This window comes from Acanthochromis polyacanthus, chromosome 1 (genome assembly GCF_021347895.1).
Source record: "Acanthochromis polyacanthus isolate Apoly-LR-REF ecotype Palm Island chromosome 1, KAUST_Apoly_ChrSc, whole genome shotgun sequence".
Taxonomy (NCBI): Eukaryota; Metazoa; Chordata; class Actinopteri; family Pomacentridae; genus Acanthochromis; species Acanthochromis polyacanthus.
The window spans coordinates 16835290-16862686 of NC_067113.1; the positions used below are offsets into that span (position 1 = coordinate 16835290).

At 42.9% G+C, this 27397-nt stretch overlaps 1 protein-coding gene across 5 annotated transcripts in view; it reads left to right on the top strand.

Annotated features, from left to right (window-relative positions):
- The window catches only part of LOC110965537 (actin, alpha cardiac muscle), a 215229-nt gene that overhangs the window by 75917 nt on the left and 111915 nt on the right, over nucleotides 1–27397 (top strand). For 4 of the 5 annotated variants that reach the window (XM_051955615.1, XM_051955625.1, XM_051955633.1 and 1 more), the window contains exon 1: nucleotides 10335–10883. The exons of the other annotated variant lie outside the window; for it this stretch is intronic. The gene's annotated coding sequence lies outside the window, so the exon portion shown is untranslated. Of the gene's footprint in view, nucleotides 1–10334; nucleotides 10884–27397 lie in introns of those variants that run through there. 5 annotated transcript variants of the gene reach the window in all.

Genomic DNA, 27397 nt, shown 5'->3' on the forward strand with positions numbered 1-27397 from the left:
GAGTCTTCTTCCTGAAGAAGCAAAGCTAGAACCAGGGTTATACAGCCACGATGAAATGAACTATCTTTGCTGTATTTTGAACTGAAAAACTGAAAGACACATCTGGGGACATGAGAATTTGCTTAATTTGCTGACAAGGGGGAAATTATGAGACCTTTAAGGTGTGATTTAGCTACTCAACTTCTACTGCTGCTACCATTACTACAACTCCTACTTTACTTTGGGTTAGTCTCACAACTCTCATACTCGTTTTAGGCCAGATGTGGTGAAGAGCTCTAAAATCCTGAAGACAGAACATCACAAGCTCAGCATCGAGCAGCAGACAAACAAAGTTAGCAGGCAGCTGGTCAACATTAGTGGAGCATTGTGAACTTTACAGGTTCTTGTGCAGCTGTAAGATAGTGTTCGGAATGACTGCCCTTGTAAACAGCTGATAAGTTTAAAGAAGCGAGAAAGACAAATGCAATATAAGAGAGGCTAGCAAACATTGCATATATATTGAATAAACAGACAGACAACTACACACAGAGCTTTAGTAAATGCATGAGGGTTTTCTTATATGTAGAATGCCGTACAACAGCATTAGCACATGAAGTAAACAGAGAATTTATTACTTGAAAATTAGCATTACAGTCTGCACGGTCACACTCATTAATAAGCACTGAGCTTCAATAAAACCACCCGGAATAAAGAGCCCAGATCATAATTACTTCAAAGCATGAGCTTGCCGGGCTTCACACTGACCCACTTAGCCCTTTTGGCTGGACCCTGTGATGTTCATTTATCTGCATTAACATCTGAAAGTGTGTTCAATTATCAAGCAACACAAGGGTGATTCAGTAAACCACGAAGATGCAGCAAAATCGACAGAGGGAATTTGTTTAGATTAAAAGGTTTAAGCCTTCATTCTGCTATGGGGATTGTGCCGCTTGTAGCATGTGGACAGAATGACGCAACAATGAAAATGATCTTGTTCTTTCAGGGTTTCACACAGACACTTAGGGGTTATAATATCAATGAAGAAATTTAAACATCATGCTCCAGGAATAAAACACTGATTATTACTTAATACAAAAAGAAGGACAGCTTAATGTCATATTTTGTGGATTATGTGTGTGTGTGTGTGTAATGTGCCATCTGTGCAATTCATGCCTAGGTGAGGGCACACAGGACAGTGTCTTTTCAGTGGGAATTGATCCAAATCATTTCAACCAGAAAAAAAAGGGCTGTCTACCTCCCTAGCCACCAGATGAGCTCTATTCTTTGAGCACTGTTAGCTATGTTCAATGGGGTAGTACATGTTGGTCAACGACATGACACTCTAATACTAATAATAACTCTCGATATGAAAACAGCTGCAAATTATTAGTAAATTACATAATCAATTGAAGGCCATCTGTCTGCTGCTGCAGACTAAAGCACTGATTGTGAATGGGATGATTACCCACGTTACAGAGATAGCTAATGCAATAATAATAAGGTCTCAGTCAGAGCATTAGAAGCTTGGATTGTGTAGCTTGGACCGATTCCAGAACAGGTGTCTAAACTTTAAACTAACAGAGAAATTACTTCTAATAACGTAATTGCAAAAGATCCAGAATGACATGACCAAATGCACTGCATAGTGTCTAGGAAAACAAAACACAGCTTGGTTGGTGATCATTAATGAAAAGTCCCACTGACAATAGGATTTTAACATTATTGTGGCTTTGCAAAGATTCTATAAAACACACTGTGAGTGTATAAATCCATTTAACCTGTCAGTCAGATCCGCATACACCAGATCACATTCTTAAAAGAGGAAAAGAGTTCTGCAAATAAGGAAATTCTAATCCTTTTTTCTATGGCCCTTGAGCTTGCTGGGTCCCTGATCCTTTGTCAGCTTCCTGTGAACTGGGTAGAATGTGGGTTTAGGGAGGAGATCCCTAAAAGTCAGAATTGGCAATGCTTCAGTTACCACTGTGCTCACGAGAACTCTGGTCAGGTCTGTGTCAGCTTTAAGCCTTTGATCTGGGACTCACACTAATCTCTGCCTTCCCTGCGGCACTGAGAGAGTTAAAATGGATCATCAGCGAAACTGTTCTCAGGCCCTGCTTGCCCCTTGTCCAGCTCTGTTGGGGAGTTTTTAATTTGTGCTCAAATTCCAAAACCGGAACTCAACAGTCAAAGGCCTAAGAGAGAGATCTTAGAAAACAATGCCCATCTATTGAACTAACTGGATTATTAGATAACAGCTGAAGTGACAAGCAAAATTTCCTGTGTGGAATATGTTTGTCAGTTACAAAGCTCCACTGTAATTGCTGGAGTGTTTCAACAAAAACTTCCGGCACTGGGTCTGACACACACACTCTCGCATCTCTTTCAAGATATCTTTTTCTTGTTCTGCTCTTTGAAATTTGCATCAGCAATGCAAATAAGGGGGAATACTCTGACAAACGCTTCCTACCACTTTGACTATGAAAGCACTGGTGTTATCATTTATATCAAGGCAGGGAGTCTGAACATGAATCAGTGTGCTCAAAGTGTGATTTCTGAAAGCTCACCTGTTGTTGTGGAGTTGCTGGACGAGTTCCACTTGGAGGTGCTCGGCCGCCTGCTGAGGTTCAGATCCAGACGAGTGACGGTCCGCTTGTTGCCGTTCTTGTCGATGACCTCCGAGAAGATTTTGGGTTCGTCTGTGTTACTGGAGCTGTCTTGATCGGGGTCTACGTCTTTATCTGAGAGTAAGACTATGCGGTGGTTGAGCTGTGGGCTTTGCTGTTTGGAGGACAGAGGGGACAGGACTGGGGACATGCTCTGGAGGCTATTGGAGGCAGGGAAGGAGGTGTTGAAGACCCCAGCGAGAGATGGAGAAGAGGGGCTCTTTGCGTGGAATCTGGCTGGAGGTGAGGGCTCGTTGGTATGGGATAGGGCAGTCGTAGCCCATCAGCGAGTTTGTTACACGTCTTATCCCTACTAACCCCCAGCACGGGGTCTCTGTTTGGCCTCTCCACTCTCCATACTCCTGTTGGCATCTGCTAGTCCCGAATGTGGCACAGCTGGTCCAGGTTTGTCTGGACTTGTATGGTTCACCTGCTGCACTCTCCCTTCCACGTCCTGCACTTTGGCCACCACCTTGACCCCCGAGTTCCTCTGGTTGGTTTCACTGTAAAGCTGTGAAGTGGACTTGACTTGATTTGATGCATTCTCAACTATCTCAACTGGAGAATCAAATCTTTTAAGTGGTCGAAGGTTGCTCCACTTTCTCGCCTGGTCAGACCCTCCATCAAGCTGCAAAGATGATTCATAACCCAGCTCACCGTCACTCTGAGAAGTCGTTGCAGAAATCCACGTCAGGGTCAAACGTGCGGTTGTCCTCCATGAAGTCCCAACCTTCACGAGCAATCTGGAAAGGTTCCTCCATGGGCAGGATGGGATTACTGGCAGCTGACATAAGAGCCGGTCACTGGGCTGTCGGACATCTGGACAGAAACTGTAGTTGGAGGGATCTTCTCCACTTCTGAAGCCGCAGATGTGGATGCATTCTTCTCAGTGAAAGTCTCCGCAACAAACTTCCACGTCTAACTTTCTTTATCATTTTATTGTACAGAAAATCCTCACACTGTCAAGCTTCTTGCTCCCCAGCTTCTTCTGCTTTTTGCTTTTGGACGCGCCTTTCTTCTGCTCTGGAGACACGGTGCCGCTGAGAACCTGAATTCCAGTTGAACTTCCTGACCCTCCGTGCAGTCCTGGAGTTTCCCATCCTGGTTACCCATCCTGACTTTGTTGGCGCAATCCCTGCACAGCGATAACAGATCCGCCAGCAACTGGTGATGCTCAGCCAGCCAGCAGAGGTCTGCAACTGCTTCCTTTGTTGCCTGCTGGGAGCTGCAGAGTTGCCTGAAGAGCTGGAAGACTGGCCTCTTTGTTCAGACACTGCGAGATCCTCCTTACCCCGGTCATGGTCATTACGGCCCTTTCTGAATGAGGGGCGCGGCTCTTGTACTTGAAGCCTTGGACCGCCTCTTGGGGAAGTAGAGGCAGATGTTGCTTAGCTTCGGATAGGTGCGTAGAGAAGACAGTGTGTGTACCCTCCATAATGGGTGCATGTTAATCAGTGAGCACTGTGAGTGAGTGGTCAGCCTGCAGACAAATCGGACTGAGAGGAGGAATTTCCGGCTATTCATCACCTGGCTGTCCAAATGCTGTCAAAGAGAGAGCAACACAGTGATAAATCAGACTTTGGTGCACAGGAACATACAATTAACATGTCAGTCTTAAAAGGGACATTTCTTGCTTCACGTTGCAACTTTTTAGTATTTTCAAGCTTAATAACACATAATCTTTGCATTCTCACACTGCTAGGATGCATGAACAGTATTCCTATCGTTACGACACTAGGCCTTCATATCTCATTGTCAGATTTGTTTCTTGCCAACTATAGCAAAACTAAGCAATGCATGGCTTAATCTAGATTCTGCATACAATATACCTATCCTGACGTCTTCATCCTCCTGTCGCATCGTTGTAGATGGAAACATTTCTAAAACGCATTTCATCAACATTTCACAAGCTGCTGCAGAAAAGGCTGCCAGTGTCACACAAGGTGACGCCACATGCAGATTCTCTCCACGCAAGGCTGCCATCAAACATGCTTACAAGCAAAACACACACACGCAATTCACTCGCTGCGCACATGTTAACCCCAACATATCTCAGCTGTTTATATCATAACATAATCCCGTGGGATACTGTCACCTTGCAAACAGCCACGAGTGTATTTGGCAGTGTTAAGATGGCAGCATAATTACACCATGCCCTCCAAGGCTTTTCAAACTAATGCTGCCTACTGCATGTGAAATCAACAAATATTCATCTAAATTTGTTCTAATTTAAAATGTCACATATAAAAACTGCGAATCTTCCTCATTTAAGCTGCAGTTTGATGTGTTGTGTTCTTAATTAGAGGCTGACACAGTTACAGTCAGTCGCACCTGCAGCAGGTAAAAACATAACAGCAGTTGGTAGAAGACAAACAGTTACTTACCCGATTTAGTGGCATGGCAAATATTTCCTCACATCTCTGTACTGCAGCCAGCAGCCACTGCTCACCGCTGCTCCTCTGGGCTCGTCCGCGGTGACTGACGGGGCTTTTATCCAATAGGAAAACACACCGCCGGCTCTCTGCTCTCTGATTGGTGCGTCGTTATTTATTCTCGGCCCACATTTTGAGCCATCGCAGCTGCGGCTTGCAGGTAGGACATGTGAGGGGTTCAGGCTGTGCGTCGAACCAGGAAGGCGGAAACAGGCAAGAAGGAAGCTTAAAAGCGGTTCTGTTATGTTAACAAGTTCTGCAGCTTTATATATGCGAACCTCAACATCTGTACAGAAAGATAAGTGTTTGTAAAAGCACCGTAGTTGGTCTTTGAAGGATCGAAGTGACGCCATTTCTTAAAAAACAGAGACATCTAGTGGCCAAGGTGTGTAACTACTATTGTATTGCCATTGGAGTTTCTGACTGTTTACAAAACTGGGAATTATATGAAAATTCTAATATATTTAGATTGTATTTATGTCACCTAAGAGTCATGCTTGTATTTAATTGACATAAAGCTCCAAATCATGAATAAAAAGAGAAGAAAACTTAAATTTTCTTAACAGAGAACAGAAAAAGGATTCTTTTTGATGCTGATGTATAATTACAAAATATGTTGTTGATTTTCAGTTATTGTTTGTTTGCTGTTAAATATTTAACCAATTACAAATATATTCTTTGATAGGGCAGCATAGAAGGGCATGCATGTCAGAAAATGCATCAGCTATAGTACCTGTTTGCGTGTCATACTGTTTAGTACTTTGGTGACCTGGACTGAAGTTCTGCGTTGGTCAGCAGAGAGCATTATGGGGGTTTAGGAAGCAACAGGCCACCATGACAGTGCCATGGTGTTTAATGTCTTCCAGCCAAAGCTCATGTTCCCAAAGCACAGTGAAATCTACTAGGATATCATTAGTATTGCCAAGTGACTAATGTAGCCAAGCCATATTCCTTGAAAACATTATGTATTTATAGTTTTAAAAAAAAACAAAAAAAACAAAACTATCAGCATATTTGGATAATGCCCATTGACTTCATTCAACTTAGTGATTAGTTGATTATTCATTGATGATGCTGTTGACTGTATTGCTTAAGAAAACTACTAAAATTCACATGTACTTTACAATGACAGAGCCTGACAGTTTTTTTTACACATGGCCATGCTGAGACCATAACTCACTCTGATGTTGGCACCAAAAATTATATCTGGCTAATTTCATTAATCTGCATGACAAATGAATGCTGTAGGCCAAATAGTTTCTGTTGGTCGCTTTCTTTCATCACGCTTATGCTGGTATAACTGCCATTTACAAAAATATATACAATATATCCCCTTTGTGCCCTACAAGTCGTGTTTTTTTCCCCCCACAGTGTAAGCTGATCCGTCCTAACCCCACAGTGTTTGGAATAGCATCCCCATCTTCCAAGAATGATATCGCGATTTTCCTAACTGGAATTCTGAATGGATGGCTGGTTTTATTCCTTTGGGAATCAAGCAAAAGAACGACCTGACTGACAACACAGGCAGCTGAAAAAGGCACTGCAACTGGTAACTCCGATTGGTTCCATTATCTCGACCATCTGTGTCCTCCTCTACTCCTCTTCCTCCTCCTCGTAATTCTGTTCCTCATTATTGTTCATACCATTTCTGCAATCTCCCTTCTTTCTTGGCCCTTCCTGGTGCTTTACTTCATCCTGTTCTGTGTTCTCTTCTTTAAATGGGTCTACTCCTTCCTCTTCAACCTCCTCTCTCTTCTGCCCACCAGCTATGTCCTCCTGGTCCTCATCTTTCTCCTGACAACTTATATTGAATAAGTCTTTTACTCAAACCTCAAATGATATAAGAAAATGATGGAGAGCAGTTGCTCTAAGTTATTCTTATTTAAGTGTTGATAATTCTGTTAACTTGCATAGGGCTGCATGTGTGGAGTTTGCATGCTTTCCCCATGCAGCGTTGGTTTTCACGGGGTGCTGAGATTATTTGGTGAGTCTAAATTGTCTGTAGGTGTGAATGTGAGTGTGCTTGGGTGTCTGTCTCCATGTGACCCTGTGGTAGACTGTGACCTGTCGAGGATGTGCCTTGCCTTCAGCCTGAATCAGCTGAGATAGACTCCAGCCCCCCTCGGTGACCCTACAGAGGATAAAGGGCTGTATAGATCATGGATAGATGGATAGTGCTAGCATGTAACTCTAGTTCTATGTGTGTAGCCCCGTAAATGGCTTCACTAATTGTGTACTTTGGTGGGCATTTCAGACTTTGATCTGAAATGCCCACCTCACCTTGGTGTCCCATACTACATACAAACATGTAGACAGATAGGATATTCCAATTAAATTTAATTGAAACTTAGACAAGGAAATAATGCGTATATTGAGGGACCTGGCAGCAGAACTACAGCAGAGAGTCAAAGTCTACAGATGACCCAGGCTTAAGGTCCACAGAGGACCCATGTCAGTGTTTAACCCTAACTCACAAATAAGCACAACAAGTGAATGAAGGCCTCCAGTTTGGAAAATATTGCCCCACCATTTGTCTTTGTTAATGGCTTCCCTGTCTGGCAGTGAAGTTTGAATAGTGTGCCATTAATTTTTATCTGGACATTCTGGAAAATACACTATTGACTTCAGTCGGATGACGAGAATGAGTCACTTGCTTTCCCTCCGATTGTCCTACATTTAGATTCAACTTGGTATGTTGTGCTTAAAGGAAAACAGTTGATTTGTTAATAATAGAATGCGAATATCAGTGAGACACAATTCAGTGGGCTTTGTAAGCAATGATCCACAGTGGCCTGCAGCTCTTTCAAACACTATTAGGATCATTTAAATAAGATTATCCTCATAACTGAGAGATTGCTTTATCTTTTGTGCCTATTTTTTCTTGACAGACTGCTGCTAATTTGACATTGCACAAAGAAATGAATGTAATGAAGAATGAAATAATTCACAAAAGAGAAGTGAGTATGTATGACATGAATTGTGAGGAGTGGATTTAACAGGAAGGAATCAAAGAGGAAATTATGGAAGGAAAAATGCAGTTCGATTGAACAAATCCGAGCAGTTCACAGCTTGGACTTTAGAGGGCAGCATTGCATCAAAATAGAGGAGCTCATGTCTTTATTTACTGGAGTTGTGGAGATGAGGGAACGTCATTATGCTCAGGCAGTGTGGGCTAACTTTAAGTAACCAGTAGTTGGATCACAGTGTTCACTGTTGTCACACAAGGAAAATGAAAGTCTTTGCTTTGCAGTCATACATTTTTAAACTGAATTTAATCTCATTCGATGAATAATTTAGTGAATCTTCCAATCAAAACGTTTTAAATAGTTAAATGCGTTTTGACTAGAATGGTAGCTTTGCAGCTTCTTAATGAGCTCTGTTCATCAAATGAAGAATAAACCCTGTTTTAATTGGCACACAGTGTAAAACTATAGAGCTACATCATCGCAAACATTGTGTGTCAGGCTCAAATAAATGTTGAAGATGGTGAAGATTCATGTAAATATCAGAGGATGTTTGCAGTTTAGAAGTGGTAGTAATACATTATCCGCACAGAAATGTGTGTACGGCAGTGCGGTCAGTAGAAAGTCTTCTATCGTCCTTAATCAGACTCTAAGAAGTAACAACAGGCTGAAATACAAGCTGTTATTGTAACTCCCAGATAGCAGAGCAACACTGAATCAACACTGAGTCAATGTTAAGGAATCTGCTAAACTATTATTGAATCAAAGCTGAAATGTAACATTTAGGGAGAGGTTAGCACTTTCGCCTTGCAGCAAAAAGATTCCTGGTTCAAATCCCGGCCTGGGCCTGGGATCTTTCTGCATGGAGTTTGCATGTTCTCCCTGTGCATGCGTGGGTTTTCTCCGGGCACTCCGGCTTCCTCCCACAGTCCAAAAATATGCTGAGGTTAATTGATGACTCTAAATTGCCCGTAGGTGTGAGTGTGAGTCTGATTGTCTGTCTGTATGTAGCCCTGCGACAGACTGGCGACCTGTCCAGGGTGTCCCCTGCCTTCGCCCGAGTCAGCTGGGATAGGCTCCAGCACCCCCCGTGACCCGAGTGAGGATAAAGCGGTGTATAGAGAATGGATGGGTGGATAGACTAATGGAGCAATGTCTGTTTTCAGCTAAAATACATATATTTGAATATCAGAAGTTTTAATCCAGATTGCAGCGCCAAACAGCAGTTTTGCAGACGTATATTCTTATTCTTCAAATAAAGCTTATTTGTGTTGTCAAACTTCACAACAACATATCTGAAACGCTTACACTACTGTTCAAAAGTCTGGGGTCACCCAGACAACACTTTTATTGATGTGCTTACATAATGGCACAAGGGTTTTCTAATCATCAAATAGTCTTTCAATAACATTAGCTAACACAATGTAGCATTAGAACACAGGGAGTGATGGTTGCTGGAAATGTTCCTCTGTACCACTATGTAGATATTCTGTTAAAATCAGCTGTTTCCAGCTAGAATAGTCATTTACCACAATTAACAATGTCTAAACTGTATTGCTGATGAATTTAATGTTATAGTCATTTGAAAAAGCTGCTTTTATTTTCAAATATACGGACATTGGGTTACATTTCTAATTGACCCCAAACTTTTAAATGGTAGTGTATGCTATATTAAAAGGGAATTTCTGAGCAATTTTCTTTTAGTGTTGATACTTGTGGCGTACAGCCAGTCAGTACTGATGGGTGGGACTTCACTTAAGACCACAGAAAGGTGAACACAGATGAGAGCGGCAACTGCATCAGAGCCAAAGTAGCACATTTTAAAGTAATTTCTTTTATCATAAAACCAATAAAAAAAAGAACAACACCAATAATTGGAAAAATGTTGAACATCAGCTTCAATAGGCAGTCACTAATTAATATGATGTGGAATTTTTGGTCCATTTTATCTCAATAATAGTGATGTTATCATGAAGGATTACCCTTGGCACCGTTATTTTTCTTTCTTTTTTCATCAGAAGCTTAAAGTCTTCACAGACATAAGGTCATAATGTGCTCATTCATTAAAATAAAAAATTCTTAAAAAAAAAAAAAAGTACATTTCTAAATGAACCCAAACTTTTGAACGGTAGTGATTTCTATGCTATTTCAAGATTGTTAAGATCAACTAAGACAGGAGCTGTGATGCAAATTGACTGTATCTAGTGGTCAGGAAGGGAATTATGGAGGGGAGGGGAGGTTGCACCCTGAATAATGTTATCCAACCAGAAAAAAATGTGTGAAACCAGACATAAAACCCGCGTTCTTCAACCTAACACTGAATTACCGTTGAACCACCATCAGATGGACGCAGCTCCGGCACGGATCTGCACCTGGAGCTGACCGTGGTGCTGATGTGTGCATGAAGAGCAGCCCGGCGCGCGCATTAGCGGGAGTCCGGGAGCGAAACCGACTCCATTTAAGGCGCTAATTGTTTGAATATTCGCGCTTGTGCCGCGGCATTAACGAGCTGTGGCGGTGACGTCGAAGATAAAGACCCCGCTGCCGTGTCTCCTCTGCGGGCTGCAGGACTTCGGCTGCTCCCTGCCTCCCCGCCACAGCGTCCCCAACCGCGGCTCCAGCCCACCGATGCTCACACACACTCCTCCTCCGGGCGGCGAGCGGGCGTGAGCACAGGGGCTTGAGTGACACATGCTGCGGTAGTCTAACCCTCCCGCTGTATGGCCCGTGGATTAGCTATATGCTAATATCGACAGGAGAGAGGAGCCAGCGGAGTCTGATCGAGGCTCCTTTGCAGCCATGGCTGAAGGTGGAGAGGAGAGGATGAGATTCAGTTCCTCAGAACTGTAAGTAAAACCGCTCGGACTTGAAGCGCCGCTCGCTCCGCTGGCTCATGGAAATAGATGTGTGTCTGTGTGTTGCTCTCTTCTCGCTTTTTAAAAACAAATCATGTGTGGGGATATTTTTTCTGTCGATTTGCCTGCACACTTTGCTCCACCGGCAGATGTTATTCCATCACGTAGCCTTTGATAACCCCTCTGCTTTCTTGCAGATCTCAGAGGCGGCGATAGTGCCCTGTTGTTTGCGCATCGCTCGCTGACAGCTATTGTCTTTTCTGCAGTCTCTGTCTCCAGAAGTTGACAGCAGCATCTTTCACTGTAGTGGAAACTTACCTGCGTGCCTTTATTGCACCTTTTTATTGCGGGATTTGTGAGATTAACAATGCAAAACACTGTGATTTCAACTTAAAATGACTCACAGTGCCAAAAGGTTTTATTGTTCTTTCAGGATTACTTGGATCTCTCTGAATGAAAAAGCAGTGTGCACGCTGTGTAATGTATTGAAATGTGGGAGGCTGGCAGGGTAAGCTGCCTGTCCAGACAGTAGCCCCAGAGTTCCTGTGCAGCAAGCAAAGGTCTATTCAAATGAACTAAGGACAATATTTTGTAATAGATACAGTAACGCTGCTCCAGTGCTGCCTTAATGCTGGACACAAAGCCAATATATGAGCAAGAAAAAGAAGGCTATTTGCTGTGCTTGTCTCAGAAATATTTGCCACTTAGTAAATATCTGTTTCCTCAGCTTAAGGATTTAAGCCTGAGCAGAGAGGAGCACTTTCCACTGTTGACAAAGATAGATGATGACACGGTTTGCTCATCTATGGTGAAATGCATTGAGAGGCATATCATGTCTGAAAATACACACTGCTCTTGGATAGATGCGGGAGGGGAGCGAGTGCTGGAGGTCTTCCAGATAGACCCCCGAGACAGTGGGAGGTGTTTGGTTGCACATATCATTGGCACTGCTGCTTGTGGTTTCCCTTTATTAAGCTGCTCACAGATGCACAGCAGGGATGTTTTTATGTGAAATATAGGAACCCAAGCGTTTGTTTATGTTGAAATTTCTCATTATTGAGAAAAAGCAGTTCGTAAAGTCTGCACATAACAGTGTCAGCGTGTTGGTAAAGAGCTGAGCAGACTGTTATGGCATCACCTAAACAGCATGTGTGAGGGAAGTTGGTGGTTTTTGTGCTGAAAACCAATCTGCAAGAATGGGCAGCGATCTTTAAAACACCCCGTCCTTTCACTCAGGGGAAAAAAAAACAAGCTGATACCTCCCGCTCATTTGTCCCGCAGCTCCCCAACCTTTTAACCACAGCACATAGAGGTCAACACATCAGCATGCCTGCCACTTCAAAATAGAGCTGACATTTCAGCACTATTTCTTCTATTTTCCAGCCTTGAACTTAAATGCCACCAACATTTTTTTCCCATCCAACCTCCTCTGTGAGAGTTGCGGATTTAGTCGATTTTGCCTGCTTGACTGTTTTCGTCCAATTTGTCGGATTCACAGCGAACGTTTCTTTTTCTAGAACCCAGATGTAACTCTGGGAGAAGAAGTGAGATGACATTGACTAATAGGGAACTGCTGTTGCTTTAAAAGGAGCTTAGCAGCTTGTTGCATCCCTTCACACAGGGAAGCAGCTGACAGGCTGGGTGGTGTTGGGATGGAGGTGCAGCGAGCGAGCGAGCTTGTTGTTCATGAGTGTAAAAGTGTGTGTGTGTGTGTGTGTGTATCTGTGTGTGTCGAATGCAAATGCAGAGCTGTAGCTGTGTGGTGCAGTCAGGCTGCACCAGACGTGCCACAGCAGAGCACAGTGCAGAAATTATTCATCAGTCCAAGCAACACACAGCTGAACTGCTCAGTATAGAAGCGCAGAACAGATACGTACACGAGTCCCTACATGCGCCCACATATGTACGAAGACACACATTTATCTACAGCGCAAGTCCTACAGAAACGCGTGCTCACTTGAGTGCACCACATGCCTGTTCAAACATCGTGTTCTTGCCTTTACATTGGTATGTCTCAGCATGTGTGGAGATGTACAGGAGAGATTTGTTGCCGGCATCCAAATGTTTCCAGTTATTGGAGTCAAGGAGCTTGATAAAGCAGTTCACAAACTGCCTTTTCTCTAACAACACAAAGTAATTTCCCTGGAGTGGAAGCAGAAATTACCCCTGCCGGACTGCCGCCTATAACCCAACTCAGTGGGAGGAGAGGGAAAGGAGCTGGGATATCTCAGGCTTGGGTAATTTGATGGTATGAGGAGAGGAACGGTGCTGATTGTGAGCCAGGAGACTCAAAGAAAAGCTTCCCCCACAAACTGCTGTTTAATGTCAGAGGGGGCAAAGGGGCTGCGCAGAGTTTAATAAGGCTGCATATTCTACGGGAACTTTATTCGTCACGTCGGCAGATGTCCTCGGATGCACCACCTCCATCAGCAGCGGCTTCGTATTAAGCAGTATAGTGAATAAAATATCAGCGTATGGTTACATAGCTGAGGCTGCTCATTATGTAAGGATGGTTTTCTAAATGAATTGCCTGCCTGCTGTGCGTTGTGTCATTAGAGCAGAGCAGAGAGCACAGAGAGAAGAAGAGCTAGCAAACTTTTCTTCTTGTCTCACTCTGTGTTTTCTTTTCCATTTTAATTTTTTGAAATTACCCAGACAGAAGGTCACTGATTATTAAATATACGGTACAGCATGGAACGCTACCATCCACGCACAAGCTCACGCGCGCTCGGCTTTCTCTGTTGCGAGGATCCCTGCTAGGCGAATATCAAATTCTGGGGATCTATTAGCAGTTTGAGTGGGAGTAGCGACTTTGAAAAGGCCAGACTAGGGCTGTGACTAATGCACTGTGGCAGCGCTTGGCTTGTTTATGTGAACGCACCGGCCTCACTTTGCATCCAGGCGATGACTGTCGATGCAGCAGCAGAGAAGAAAGTAATGCAATGAGCCAAAACGAGCTGCTTTAGAAATAAAAAAACCCAAAAAGGACTAAAACTCTAGAAGCAGTAAAGCGTTAATTTTGACTGTGCCCATGCCAGAGGTTTCTGCCTCACTCTCTGTGCTCACCCTGTTGGGAATCACTTCTGTTCTGCTCTGCATTGCTCTTCTCCTCTCTCCCTTTCGTCATATTTGCATTTCACAGGATCACTTTTTCTGATCTTCACTTCAGGCTCCCTAATTTAACTCCTTTCTACTGTCGAATGGTTTGCTTGGTTTGTTGACGTGCTCTAGTGGAGGGGTGTCAAACATATAGCCCGCGGGCCAAAACCGGCCTGCCAGAGGGTCCAATCTAGCCCGGGGGATGACTTTGTAAAGTGTAAGGATTAGAGAGGTGAAAATGAATACTTACTGTGGAAATACTTAAATTTACATTGAACATTGTGCAATATAAGGTCAGTCAGTAAAAGAGTTTGGTTTGATGGAACGTTATTGTTCATGCACTGAAACAACTTTTATGCATTTTTATGGATATATTTTCTACATTTGCAAGGCAGGGGGATGACTTAACCTTCTTCCTTAATAGTGTGTCAATTCAGGTGGTCGGGATTACTACACAGATGTGAAAATGAATGTAAATTTAGTTGTTTCGATCTAAAGTAAAATACTGTATCGCTCAGTTCTAGACAGCTGTGACTGAATGTTTTGTGCCTTTGTAGATAAAACTGTGATCTGTTAGTTGTAGTGTGCAAATAATAGCTTGAAGCATGATGTTGTTGAAATTGCACTTATTTTTGTTTTAAAAAATCCAGTAAATGACAGTTCATTAAATGTGAGCTGTATCAGAATGTACTATTTTGTACTAAAACAAAGGAAAATATTTGAAGTTGCGGTTATTTATTGGTTATTATGTTATGATTTTACTAGTCTGGCCCACTTGAGATCAAATTGGGCTGCATGTGTATCTAAAATGAGAACGACACCCCTGAGCTTGTGTGTCTATACAGTATGTTGAAGGTTCTATGTGTAGTTTCACATAATGGTGTCCTATCTAACAGCTCCATGTTGCTCCAGAGACAACCAAAGGTGCCCTTGACCCACAGCCAGACATTCAGTTTTCTTACCGCAAAACTGCACGGAACCATCTTTAGTTCCACCACATTACTGTAGTGGAGGACAAGTTATTGCTACCCGCTAATCACACTCCTTGCAAATAAATTCTCATTTATTCTTTCAAAGTCGGTACTTCTCTATGTGGGATTTTAGTGCTACAAGTAAGCCTGACTTGCTTCATTTTTTGTTCCTCCTGTTGCTCTGTCACTCGCCCTGTGTATAATTATTAGAGATTACCATGAAATTATTCCCATGGATGGGAAGTTCCGTTCAGTACATCAGTGCATTCTACTTGACACTAAGGAGGGGAGCTTTAATGTTATTATGATGAGGTCTGCTGTCATTTCATGGTTGAATTAAAAAAAGTAATAGCTCAGTTTCATTAGCAACCGAAAGGCATTTTGAGCATAATGGTGCAGATTTGAGCGCAGAGATTCATTCGGAAATTGCTTTGTAAGGAAGTGATTCCATCAAAGCCAGGAAAAATTCTTCTTTTGATCCAAACTGTCACAGGGAATACTGCCTCACCTCGTGTTTATGGCATATGTTTTTGCCAGCTGTTCACGTTTACGGGTGAGAAGCAAAATAAGCTGATGCTGGGTGTGAAAACTTGACTTTCCATATCTATGTATGACTAAATAATCTCTGGTTTATTTCTGACATGCAGTCTCGGGTGAATCCAATGGATTTATGGTGTTCTTTTCCCCTGGATGAGTTGCATTAAACAGGTCAAAATGCAAAGTTATGTCATGCACAAGGCATGATATTGATCAAATATATACTCTTTCTCTGTGCTGCACATGAACATCATCACAACCACCAACCCTTTGCTGCAGTATTGATTTCTCTCATATAGTTTCACATAAGCTTCATTCACAGCCCTCAGTGTTGCGCTTTGAAAAGCTCAACTTGCAGAAAAGTAAGTTTGCGTACGGTTTAGAGTGAAGGTGTTGTTCAGCAGAGGGCTGTTTCTCTGTGTTGTGTGATGAAGATGGACAGAGCAGATAGGCCCGTGATGTAGAGGGAATTAAGCCAGCAGGCCTGCTCAGAGACAACCCAGTGTAAAGCCGCTGTAATGAGCTATTGATCGCGCCACTAAATGAAGAAATTTCCCCAGTAATGTCAGTGGCATGCAGTAAGCGGGCCTGATTGATCTGGTGTTTCAGAGAATGAATATTTAATAAGGCAGCGTAGGAAGCTTCCTCCCATAGACAAGCTCTTGCCTTTGGTTGAAGACCTCCAGCACGCCTGCCGTTTATGCTTGCAGCTATAGTATCAGAGAGCCTTGATATGACAGAGCTGACTAATGGGCCTGGGATGTGTTCGTCTCTGACATGCTGCTGTGTGCCTTATACTGGGAAGTACTTACAATGAGGTCTTGGATATCACGTTGCTGCAACGGTATTGATGAATCTATTATTTTCCTTTATTAATCCCAAAGGGCTTCAGTTTAGAATGATGTGAAACAATAGGAGCACATTATCTCACTGCAGAAGCTGTTTTAATGCTTTAGCTGAAACCTTCACCAAATAACCGACTAGCTAAATTGTCATTAGCACACAGCACTTTGACCCAGTGCAGCTTAAGCAAATTATATAGGAATGAAGATGATGAATGGGATATTTACAGTAATTTTTAATGTTTAGATCACTAAAAGTTGGAAAACGCTCCTCAAATTTCCCCACTTTTTGTCTTTGAGGCCACGTCATTATATAAAATGTTCTCATAATTAGTATCTTTTGACTCCCCGTGTCATAAATGTGTTGAAACATCAGGAGACTGGATGAAATTCAGCATGCTAAAGCTTTTTATTGATTTAATTATTAAAGCTCTGCATTCTTTCTTTCTTTCTTTCTTTCTTTCTTTCTTCTTTCTTTCTTTCTTTCTTTCTTTCTTTCTTTCTTTCTTTCTTTCTTTCTTTCTTCTTTCTTTCTTTCTTTCTTCTTTCTTTCTTTCTTGTTGGACCAGCATGGTAAAATCCACTGCATGTTTCTTGCTATTACTTTTATTACTTAAATATGTTTTTATTTAGTTCCAGACTAAAATATCTTTTGCACCCTGACCAGTGCTTCCATGGCACAGTTCTCCTTATCTAGAAACAGCATATTATTTTCTCTGTCATCATTACAAACAGCATGGATGTCCATGAGTCATCATGGCCGGTCTTGTTTTGTGCTTCAGCCTCTTCCTGATATCCATGGTTGTCTGTTTTGAACCGGCAACAATGCACTGCAATTAAAGCAGCGAATGCCTTTAAACACCATAAGGCAAAGTGTGCACTTGCCACATAAGCTCCACCACCTCCAGCCACTGTTAGCCTGTTGTTAGCTGCAGCCTCCTCCGTAGCTAGCAGGGCCAGCTCTCAACTCCCATCCCTGTCTGTGCCTTTTTTTGCCGTTGCCTCTTGGCAGATGATGTTGGCTCGCACATACAAGGCTGCGTTTCCGAATTTGATTTAGTCCAAAAAGCTGTAGCTATCCATTAGTCATTGGTTGTAGAAAATCTGTGCTCTCCACAGATTTTTGCTGGTTTGGTACTTTCTAACCTTTCCCTCCTTTTCATTATTGTTCTCTTAAACTGTGTTATATCACTTAGGTGCAGGTGCATTAATAATAATAATAGTGACTTTATTTGTATAGCACCTTTCAAAACACACAGTTCCATAGTGCTTTACAGTAGAAACAAATACGATAATTAAAAAAAACACAGTAAAATCACACAAATAAAAGCAGCAGTTAAGAAAAGGCCAACTGGTAAAAGTAAGGTTTCAGAAGTGATTTAAAAGAGGACACTGCATTTGCCTGCCTGAGATCCTCAGGAGGGGTGTTCCAGAGCTTGGGGGCCCAAACTGCAAAGGCTCAGTCACCTTTAGTGACCAAACAGGGACTTAGGAACCTTCAGTAGGACCCTGCCGGTGGAGCTCAGGTTGCATTCAGGCTCATGAGGAATTAGTAATTCCTGGATATAGGCAAGAGTCCGGCCATTCAGGGCTTTAAAAACAAGTAGTGAAATCTTAAATTGTAAAACTCACAGATAGCCAGTGAAGGACAGCATAATGGGGTCACCTCTCTTCATGTTAAAAGCCTGGCGACAACATTTTCCATTAATTGCAGTCTGACTGTTTTGCTTACTGATACCAAAGTAAAGTGAATTACAGTAGTCAAGTCTTGATTAAAGGTGGAGTATGCAATTCTAATTCAAAGTACTTCTCTTTAATTTCTCCCCTTCCTATGATAGTTTTGTTTAGGTTTGAACCTTGGTGTTCATAAACAGCCCTGACTCTGTAAATGGGAACTAAAAGTGGCTTGAACTAATCCACATAACAGTATTCCAGCTGAACAGAAACAGAGGCATTGTTGCTTCAACACAGGCAGGCTACATGTACAGGACAGCGCTATGAATCCCAATTTATTTTCCTGACAACAGTGTGAATTTAGTCTTTCATAGCTAGTCGAGCTCCACTGTGCTTCATTATCATCATCATTCTTTAAACCAATCACAGTCATCTTGGGAGGAGCTACGTCCAGAATGTAGTAGCAGTGCAGCTGCACAGTAGTGATGGGGACAACTGTTTGGTAGAACATTTGTATGCAGGGAAGCTAACACTGTCATTTAAATGGAAAATTCATCAAAATGAGCCAGTAGGGCTGCCTTATTGCAGAGTCCAGTTCAGCAAAATGTAAAATATTCAGCATGTAGGTTGCTGCTTGAAGGTTGTTATTTCCTGTGCATGGAGAAAATAGAAGGCTTCCACCCGGAGTCTACATCCAGTGAGTCAGGCGAGGATAAATTTAGAGTATTTTTTAAAACATCACTCCCTTTTCTTTTTTTGCAGTGCATTATTTTAGTGCAGCAGCAGTTTATAGTGCAGCTCTTAGAAACACTCACAACTGCTCCTCTCCTTCCTGTTTCCAAGTGGAAATGTCGAGGGAGGAGCTGGTTCCAGCACCATCAGGCTCTGATTCTTTGCTCAGTAACACAGGCTGAGACTCTCAACTTCCACTGTCCTCAGCGCAGCAACAGCAGCAAGTTGGTGCAGCATTAGCTCCAGCTCCACCGGGGAAAGGATGGCATCCGCAGCTGGCTCTATGGTTCCCCTGGCCGCATAGAAAGAGTCAAAACAACTAAGTCTTGCTAGTTTTTGCTCTGTTGTGTTTGGATACTTGGTTTGTGTTTGTAGCTGTGGTTCATCTAACGAATATTCATATTTTAATGTTTGTTTTGCTTAAGCTATGAGTCGGAGATGTGCACTTCCAGACCTGGAGACCGGTGTTATACTTTTTGCATCTGTGAGGACACACTAGGGTCACCATGATGTAAAATCTGTCATCTTTGCAAATTTGCGAGAGTGCATACGGACCCTTCTGCACAAATCTGCATGCAGCCTAAAACTTGTATCCATGTGGACCATTTCATCTCTATGCAACTTAGTTATGTAAACAAAACTTCACAATAGTATTATAGCTACAACTGTGCATCCGTCAGTCTTCACAGGAGTCCGTGTCTACGTCTACAGCAAAGTCTGAAGGCTTATGGATGGGACATTTGCCTTCAATCTGACAGCCAAGTTGTTAGTGTCGTTGACATCAGGAATAACTTAGTCCATCTTTAATGAAGGTTTAAGTTAGCATGAAGACTGGGTGCACTTTAGAGATGCTGATGGGTGGAAAATTGCTTTCTCTTTCTTTATGTTTCCGATAGAGCCAAGCTAGCTGCTTCCAGTTGCTTCTCTAGCTATGTACTTAACAAACATGACAGTGGTAATGTCTTTCTCATCTAAATTTTAGGAATAGGTGTCTTGAAGGCATTGCTTAGTACCCTAATCATGAAAAGAAGAAATACAGCCGGCTTGCTTGTTAGTGTGAGTGAATCGTTACAGTGTTGTCACATTTTCTCAGTTGTGCGTTTGTTTTCTCATTCATTAGATAATTTGAGTTGCTACACAGTGAGATATGCTGCACTGCATCAATTATATCCTCCTCCAAGGTGTCACTGTTTGGTGTCATTTTACTCAAAATAAACCAAAGAATCACCTCCTCACTTTTTTTTGTAGCTGCAGGGATGACACCAAATCCTCCCAGCGACAAAAAGTTTTGGCTCATTTAAAAGTTTCCACCAGATAGAAAACACATGGTGACCTGAATCTGTGGCTGTGACCAGACACTGTGAAGATACAGACATAGATACATCACATTCAGGACACTTGATCTGCTGTTTGAAAGCATACCTTTGTGAAGTGACAGTGTCTGCTGTGCAGCTAAGACATTTTTGGGATTTCTCTACCTGTGCAACCGACAGCTCTGTTTCCACAGAAACAATATCAGTGTTTGAAGTATTTTTTTCCATGAATGAAGATCATTAAAACTCTTACTTCTCTTTGTTGCACTTGTGAATCATTCTCCTACATAAAGCAGCTCCGGTATCTGCGGCAATTATGTCCAATGTTCTGTCTCCCCACTGTGCCTCTAATAAGCCATTTAGAGGAGTGTTTACTGCTGCAATCTGCTGCTGCTGAGTCGAACTTTATAGGAGAAACTCCAGAGTCTTTGTCTGACTTTACTTAGATATAAGCAAATCTAGACAGTCTTCTGAAATTGTCATGCCGGATCATTATGCGGTATGCAAGATACTCCCAGTGCCACCAGTGCAGTGCTTTGATGAGTCTTATTGGCTGTAACTAAGTCATTTGCAGGAGCTTCACACATAGCTGCATCCACTGCAGCAGCGATTGCTGTGCTGAGAAAATCCAGAGATGTTCCCACCTCCGGGCGGGTGCCAAAGTCTCGGCCTTTATATCCGCTATTGACAGTGGTGGTGTTACTCATAAAAGATTAATATGTCTTTAACAACCTCCGCGTCGCACCACTCCAACACAGACACGGAGATATCAGCCTCTTTATTGGGTCTTGTTGCTGCAGAGTCAACGATGTGTGTTCTAAAAAAATTTTTAAAAAGCAGTATCCTGCCTTAGCATCAAGCACAGCAGGAGATTCATGGCTTTACATTTGCAGCAAGGAGACCCACACATGCTTGCTTGTCATCTGTGCCTGTATGTTATTTTTTCAGTTTTAAACGGCATTCCCTGCTAACATGGCAGTATGCTGTGGCTTTTTTCTTCTTTCTTCTGGGACTCTGCAGTGCTTCTGTATAGAGGCAACTTTTATAGCTAGGTCTACCCTGCAGGTGAGGGAATGCATAGAGATGGTGGAGCATTTTTTTTATCCCTCTACTGGGCTGAGTGTCTCTGCAGCAGTTTTCCTCAGCCTCCAGTAGCGCTCCCTCCCAACATAGAGAAGTGTTACTGTGGCAGTAAAGCTGAGGAGCTGACACTTCAAAAGTCCCTCACCAGGCTCTTAACGGCCTCATCCTTAAATGTATGACAAATCAGAGTGCTGCGGGTTGATTTTTAATGCAGTAAAAATTGCCCTACAAGAGGCTGCCAACTTTGGGGTTCAGTGAGGTGCGACGTCTGTTTTCCAGCACCAACGCCTGCCTCTTCATGACACGCTTCTCAAGGTGATGTGTCCCTAAATTTGGCGATTGTCACAAAGTCAGACTATCTCTTTCCTTTAATCTGCCTTCTCCTGAGCGATCCCTTTCTCGGAGTCTCAGCTGTGCTTTCGCTTTGACACCAGAACCCTTCACCTGGGTGTCATCACCAGTCCCTGCACAAATCGAGTTTGACACAGTGGTGCCTCAGCTGTAGTTCAATCTCGACTCTCTTCTGTGCCAGGGGCCCGACACAGCTACACTCACAAGCATGTGGATGAGGGTTGAGAAGAATTTTAGTCAGGTCAGGCCTTAAAGGACAATGGATATTTTTATCCTGGAGAGGCTGACACTGCGATCACCGGTACTGCATGTATAGGGAACTAGTGTAATAATGTTAGTCTGTCCAGGTCTCAGCAGGGCGCACAAGAATATCATTTCTAACATTCATTTCGACAGCATGTGAGCAGATAATACATTTAGCTCTCTTAGAAAAACAAGTTCCCTGTATAGGTGGAATTACAGTAGGATATATAGTCATTGGATCACATCTTCAGCACACTAGGCATGTGCGTTACAGCATCAAAAACGGAAGTGAACGTGTTGTGCAACAGGAATAACCATCCTGGACACATATATAGTGTAGTACAGGGGCGTTGTCCATTTATAGCATATGAATACTTACGTAAAACATACAGTAAAGATATGTGCCCACAAGATGCTTTTTTTCCCGCATGTAAATGGCCGCATATGAAAATTGCACACCTGGTGGGCGGTCACTAGCAGGCCACAACATTGTCACATGACAGCACTGAGCTTCAGTGGGGCACGTGGTCACCAAGCTGTCAGCTTGACAGTCCAGCAGATGCATCGGATAAGCATAGCGACTCGGCCGCAAACTTTCTCTTTTATTTCAAAAACACTTCAGGGAAAAGTATTTCTGAAAGCATTTGAGGCAAGAAATAAGCTGAGCAGTAGCTGAATCTGCCCTTGTTTTAGTTCACCAATGGCTAATTCAGACGACCATTTAGACCGTGGACTGGTTGGGCACTGCTGCTGTAAACAATAGAAAAGCAGCACTGGTTAAAATAGAATGAATCAAATGAAGTCTGCGTCTGGCTTCGGACCGTGGTCCACCATTTCATGACCTGGGGTCTAGCATGTAGTTGATTAAATGAAGCCTCAATTCAGAGAATTTTGTCTCTAGGAATTTTAGTAATCAAATTACTCGAATAACTCGAGGAATCATTTCAGCCCGAGTAGCAGCCTTCTTTCATTAATGACTTTTTATGCCTGTGGTGAATGTGGTAGCGCATCTTCATAACAGTGATGTGTTTCCCTCAGTATTAAGTGCCTTTAGGAGTTTAGCTATAGTTTGCTGTAAGACTGATCTTGATCCATGGAGTGAGTTTCATGCATGTGACACCTTCCCAGTGGGAGGGGATACATTTCCTTTAATTGGTGCATGGACACCGGACCTTTGGAGGTGTCCTGTGGTAGAGAATGTGTGGATTGGGCTTTGTCACGTTCCTCGAGCCATTCGGGAATGTGGCAGAGTGCGTTGTCCTTCTGGGCGGGGGTCACAGCTGTCGGGCGGAACCATTTTCATGTGGTTGTGCTTGGTCTGGAACAATGTTTAGGTTAAACATGACATCAACATGAATGCCAGGACCCAAGGTTTTGAAGAATAACAGCAGAACATTGTGTGGCACAAAGATAATTAATGCCTTTCAATTCACTTCTTGGGGTTTTTAGAAAAAATTGTTGCATATGTTTAAATATATTAACATAAATAATGGGAACTGGTGCCAGTATTTTGCAATATTTTAAGTGTTACTATCTTAATTTATTTAAACAATTAATTACTGTTGCTGTTTATGGTTTGAGAACATTTATTCAAGGCACCAATAGAAACTAAGAAAAAATTATTTAACAGATTGTTATAAAAAAACAAGAAGGAAAAAGTAAAAATGGCCTATCTCAGGGCATTAGTGTACAGTTAGCAACAATATTTTTAGCTGTGTAAATCAAGCTGCAGTTAGAATGTGGCTGTATTTTTCCATTAATTAAATACAGTACATAAATCATTAAAACGACTTGTCATTATCGGTACAGTGCGCTTCAGTCTCTGTTTGTCCTCTGGTTATTACCTTTTGTTTGTTAAGGAGGTGGAGGTGCTTTCTGTCACAGGGTTGCTTTATATGGCACCACAATGTTATGACATTACAGCCAGCAGCCAATCTAATGCGTCGTAAACGGCATCTTATAGCTTCTTTGTCTGTTTTGTTGGAAAACTAAAGTATACAGCCGCCACAGGTTGACCCTAAGAAGTCCCTGCTTCTGTCCAGGAAACACATTATCTCACTGCAGGCTTGCCCTTCTAAGATTTTGTACAAGTCACCCTGTTTTGAGTGTATATGAAGCTAAGCTAACTGGCCAAATGTTTGTCATAGTCATGAGAGGTGGTGGTAAACATACCTCGAACTGTTGCAGTGTTAAATGGCACAGCATCATTTCTTTGTGAATTGGACGCAGGCTGTGGAATTGCTGAATAAGCTGCAATCACTGCTCCCTTTGATATTCTAGGTCGCATATACAGCACTGCCACTTTCTTGACCTGAAAGCAAAGTGTAATTTCCCTCCCCGCACCACTTGGGACTTTCTTTGGCGTCACACAGTTGAGAAAGTGAGTCAAAAATGGTGCTTGACTCACTGGACGCTGGAAGGTTACAAATGCACCTGTTAGTGCTGCTCTCCCTTCGGACCTCCAAGAAGGCTCTTCCCCTAAAAATACAACCCATTGCTAGTCAGACAGTAGAGGCAGCCTATTTTCCCTTCTCTGTGCCCTGCCACAAAAAGTCTCAATTCCCTCGGTAAGTGAGGCTTCTTTACGGAGAGGAAGCAGAAGCAGTGGAAAGTAGTTTGTTCCCTTTGTTCTCTGGTGCAAGACCTCGCCATAGCGCTGTCACATATTGCTCCAGAGCTTCCCAAGTGTCATCATGTAGTCATGGGGAAAATGCAATAACCCCCCCAGTCTTTTTCCTCTTAGCCATTGTACTGCCTCAACTCCAAGCAGAAACATAACAGAGATGTTCAACTTCTGCATTTTCTTTGTTTTTTTTTTTTTTTTCTAAATGCCTGGACAGTCGAAACCTAAAGCAATGGAAAGAAGGAAGGAAGGGATGAAAACGCTTACTTAGCTTTTCACATTAAAGCCACCACCAGGGAGCAAGCAGTGCTACAAGGTGCAATCAAACACTTTACAGCCTTCTCGCTCCGTTCCTCTGGTACTGAAGCATGTAGACAGGCTTAATACCTAAAGACCCAGGAGGGGTTTGATCTGCCTGGAGGGCTCACTTATATGTTATATCAACTTTCTCCTCAGATGACCTACAGCGGCCGTCATTTTTAACAGACTTTTTAGTTACTATCTCCGCTCTGATATACGCTCGCATTCCAAAGCCAACAGCAGCTACAGACATCCGGTGCCATGCAGGATGTCACCATATTTCACCCTAAGCTGTTTGGTTCGCTGTGATTGCCGTACCTGTCTAATCCTCCAGATAGATTGCCTCGGTCCATATGGCTGCTGCTGTTCACAGCTGTATAGTGTGAGAGTATGGTGATTGGGTAATTAGATTGCCCACAGTGATTAGACGGTCCAAGTCAGGAGCACAATATGTGCCAGGTGACTGTTAAACACAAACAACCTGAGAGCATCAAATATAAATGGGACTGTTGAACCACCACAGATTAGATTTATTTGGTTCAGGAACTCTCGTTGATGTGGGCCTGTGACACACATTAGGTTGTTGCCCAGAGCAGGAAGTTGCGGCTATTTTAGGGTCAGCCTGAACCCTTTATGCATGTTTCGACCACAAGAACCGCCCCTGTAGAACCTTCTTCTTTTTCAGAGGAGAAAAAAGTAACAACTTCTAAATGGACCTCAAATACTGTTGGGCAGGCTTCCATACCTCTTAGTAATTCCATGAAAAATCAGTCGGAGCCTCCCATCTGACCCCCACAGAATCAGCTGATTTTTTTCTACAATAACTTTTAATTTATTTAATACAGCCATACAAGGTTGAATTCATACCATGAATATTTTCTGAGTTACAGTACAACAAGTACTGTAACTCAGAGATGTAAGTGGGTGGAAATTTGGTGCTTTTTATTTAAAACATAGAATATTTAAAACATAGAAAAAGGTGTCATTTTTTTGTCTGTATTTCAACACCAGGTTCATCTTCTAGCCGTCATTTTACATTGTACTTTCTTGACTGATGTTGCTGATCACAGCTGTATCTCAAAGGCATACAGAGTACAGAAGAGAAATTTATTTCTTGGCTCCCCGTACGTTCATGGCAGTACGGTCAGGGCTGCAGCTGCGTGCACTTTGTTGGAGCTCCTGGCCACTGGCACTGTTCAATAACAAGCTGTAAGGCTGTCATCCTCAGCAAAGCCTTTAAAGGAGGCAAAAATTTTAGCGGATGTTGAGATTAATAAATGGTGTCTTCCTCGCCTGGGGATTTTAATGATGTGTGTGTGATTGTGTGTGAGGTCTTTGTGCTCTCCATAGCTCTGTTTGCTTTTCTGTCTCTCTCTGCTTTTTTATGTTCTGTGCACTGGGGGCAGCATGTTCAGCAGTTTGCCTCAAGATGAGCATTAGCGCTCCCATTTACACAGTAGCACTGAGTCATGAGAACAAAGCTTCACTCTGCTCCAAAGTAGTTTTTTTTTTTTTTTCCTCCCTCTTTCCATCTCCACTGGTGTCGCACCAGAGAGCACTGAGCTACAAGTCTGTGAATCACGCCAACAGTAAACCAGCACAGAGCTGTAATCTCTACCAGAATATTCTCGAACAAATGTGTGCTTCCTCTGATGTTGGAGCACAATCAGAGGAACGTGTCTTTTTGTCATGCACATAGTCTCGGTTCAGTGGTAGTGCAGCATCACCTGCCAAAAACTTCACTGTAAATCCTGTGTGAATGCAGCTATGGCTTTGTTTTATTTAGATGTGCACACAGGAAGGGAGTTGTGTTTCAGAATTAAACATTTTAATTCAGTCATGCCTGAAGATCCACTTCGTGGACACTTATGAGAGGGAATGTATTTGTTCTGGATTCAATCCTGACAAAACCCTGATTGATTCAAACTGACAAATTTAGTACAACCTGATCCAGAGCTCTTTCGGTCCCCGATGATTCAGAGGTAGTTAATGCCTCTTTTACAGGAATACAAAAGCTCAACTACTCCCAAACTCCCCGGTGTTTTTTTTTATAGTGCGCCATTATAGACTGCAGTCCTCCTCTCCTCTCCTCTCCTCTCCTCTCCTCTCCTCTCCTCTCCTCTCCTCTCCTCTCCTCTCCTCTCCTCTCCTCTCCTCTCCTCTCCTCTCCTCTCCTCTCCTCTCCTCTCCTCTCCTCTCCTCTCCTCTCCTCTCCTCTCCTCTCCTCTCCTCTCCTCTCCTCTCCTCTCCTCTCCTACTAATAGGCCTGGGAAACACCAGGTCTTTTTCTGTACCTACACTGATATGTGTAGGTGTGAGACGAGTAAATCGAGGCAGAAGAGAGTGCTCGTAGGGGGTACAGCCGTTGCCCAGCTGCATTTTGTTCTGCAGTGCCCAACCAGCTGTATCAATCTGTCCGGAACAAAGTCTAAGTGTGTGAGCCAGCCTCTGTGCGGCGTTGACTGGCAGCAGGCCCCCGGTGATGATGGAAACCTATTACCTAGTGCACTGTAGAGAGATGTCACATGGGGACAAAGGCAAGTGGAGGCAAGTGCGAAGGTGGTGGTGCATTAAGCTTTGTTCACTTCAGGACACAGGTGCCTTTCCTTTCCTTTCCTTTCCTTTCCTTTCCTTTCCTTTCCTTTCCTTTCCTTTCCTTTCCTTTCCTTTCCTTTCCTTCCTTTCCATCTCCTTTCCTTTCCTTTCCTTTCCATCTCCTTTCCTTTCCTTTCCTTTC